The sequence below is a fragment of the Echinops telfairi genome, unplaced genomic scaffold (assembly GCF_000313985.2).
Source record: "Echinops telfairi isolate 266 unplaced genomic scaffold, ASM31398v2 ScPeMD7_7406;HRSCAF=8444, whole genome shotgun sequence".
Taxonomy (NCBI): Eukaryota; Metazoa; Chordata; class Mammalia; order Afrosoricida; family Tenrecidae; genus Echinops; species Echinops telfairi.
This window is the reverse complement of record NW_022111306.1, coordinates 443287-445893: the sequence shown is the minus strand read 5'-3', so window position 1 is coordinate 445893 and position 2607 is coordinate 443287.

Here is a 2607-nt window from a genome sequence, read left to right as displayed (position 1 = left end):
ACTGCTGATTAGCAAAATACAAGCACATCTATTGAACATGTCAATAAGTATCAATATAGATAATACGTGGTTATTTTTCCTTCATTTTTATCTACTTTCCATTATTTTGAAAATTATTTTAAACATTAACTCTTTCCATCATAATAGCTGTTTGGACCTCTCTTCTTGTCAAACGTCTGAGGGCATTCAACTGTGCCAAGGCTTTTTTATCTGGCAATATTAACCATTTTTTTCTTATCAGGTCCTCCCTCCATGAGCCCCCTTTCCCTCGTCCTGCCAACAAACAAACAAACAAAAAACCCACTGTAACAGAATGAGTTCTAACTCATAGCAACCACACAGGGCAGAGCATAACTGTTCATTTGACTTGCTGCGACCACAAATCTTTACAGAAGAAAAAGCCTCGTGAGCAGCTGGTGGTTTCACCTCGTTGACCCTGCTGTTAGCAACCCAATGTGTGGTCACCATGTATTCTCGGCATCTAGCACCATGCAGATGTTCTACAAATAAGCTAAATGAGTGAAAGAGATCACCCCATGCAATATCAGCAGAATAGTTCTGTCTTAGAAGTACAGTTAGAATTCTTAGAAGGATGGAAAAACTTTGTTGCACATACTCTCGCACATGTTTATTGAAAGAACATCATGCTTAGAACAGTAAAGGGTCAGTGAAAAAAAAAAGACCCTCAAGAAGATAAACTGATACAGCGGCTACTACAATGGGCTCAAACGTAGTAGGAACTGTGATAATGGTGCAGGGCTAGGCAAACGTCGCCCTATTTACACATAAAGGTCCCTATGAGTAGGAGTTAGCTCGGGAGACCCTAACAATAACTAACCTTGCAATGCTTTCTACGGAAGCAAGCAAACAAGCAAGCAAATAAATGAGATTAGTTTAATAAAGCATACACTAGTAAAGGCACAAGGACTTCTAATAATCATCAGAGTCTTTGCTAAATTCATCCTGATCATCCCTCTAATGTCATTTTGTAATTTACTAGAAATTATGGTCATGTTTGCTAATTCCTAAATTTTTTTCTTGACTCGCTTTTGAAAATCAGGGCACCATTTGCCCAACTCTTATATTTGGGCATGCCATCTGGACTGTTGCATTAATAAAAAAATTTTTTTTAATACTGACAGTGGCTTTCCGTTCACTTCTGTAAATTCTTTTAGTGTCCATTAATCAGAGTTGGAGTTAGCCAGATGTTCATTTACAGCAAATAAAAGCTAAGTGTTAACCACAGCAACAGCTCTAGGCTAAGCTTTAATGCTTATTAATAAGCATATTTCTGAATCCTTAATACAGACATAAATATTTGAACATGGGTATATTGTGAAAAATGCACAAAAGTTCTTCAGATCATAATATATCTTGCACAGAAGAAAACCAAGTAAATAATTGTGCAATTACCAAATAAATGTTACAAAATTATATTTCTCCCCCAACATTCAAGGTTTTTCTTAGAGTTGTTCATTCTTAACAAGTAACATCTTCTGTAGTTATGACTATTTTACATTATTTATAAAGGAGCAAATAAGGTCACTGCCCCAGAAATATGAAATTCTTTAAGATGTACATGTGCAGATATTTCATGTCTTGTAAAATTAGCTGACATGTAGCCAATGAATACAGTCCTTCTTGCCCTAAGTTCTTATGTGGTGTATAATTCTGGACTCTCTGTCTGTAGCGAGATCCTATTTCGGAGGGAGCTCTGCTACATGATTAAGTTGAGGCTAAATCCTGACCTTAGCAGACGGTGTGAACCAAATCACAACCTTTGTTTCCTAGGAGGCATCTTTGAAACTCTTGTAGAGGGTGTGACTTAAGATACCATCTTTCCTTTTCCTTGGGCCTATGGTCTGCGAGGGAGCCCTGGTGGCACTGTGGTTGTGCTTTGGGCTGCAACGGAAAGGTCAGCAGTTGGAAACCACCAGCAGCTCTGTGGGAGAAAGGGCTTACTACTCCTGTTAACAATTACAGTCTGGGAAACTCAATGGGGCAGTTCTACTTTGGACTATAGTACTAGTACTATAGGAAGTTCTACTTTGGACTCTGGACATGTACATGTCATTATGAGTTAGCATTAACTCGATGGCAGTGAGTTTGGGTTTTTATGGTTATGGTCTGCTAAAACACACCACCACCTCCATCAAAGCCATTCTTCATCATAAGACGCATCTGGGGCACAAAAAGAAATCATGGGACTGTTGGGAAGAGCATATCCAAGATGTCTGTTTTAAGTGCCAGAGGCTGCCGAGACTAGATGCCCCAGAGACTATGGGACAGGGACTCAGAAGCAGCACCAAATTATGGGTACCTTCTTTTCTGGCCTAAAACTACGGAACTATAAGACAGAGTGGCAGGGAGGCGGGCCCCCTGGCCCATGGAGACAAAGGCCAAAGGACCATATGGGCATCCCAGTGAGACAAAGTGAGGTGGCCCAAGTTAAGTTGACCAGAACCCAACTAGATGAAGGTAAGATTTTTGAGCCTGCGAACTGGTGCATATGGCTGCTGACTTTCTCGATGTCCTGTCCTGATTTGACTTTGCTTTTGGATACGGACTCACAAGGTTCCAACTGGAATGAAGATTCTTCACATCAAA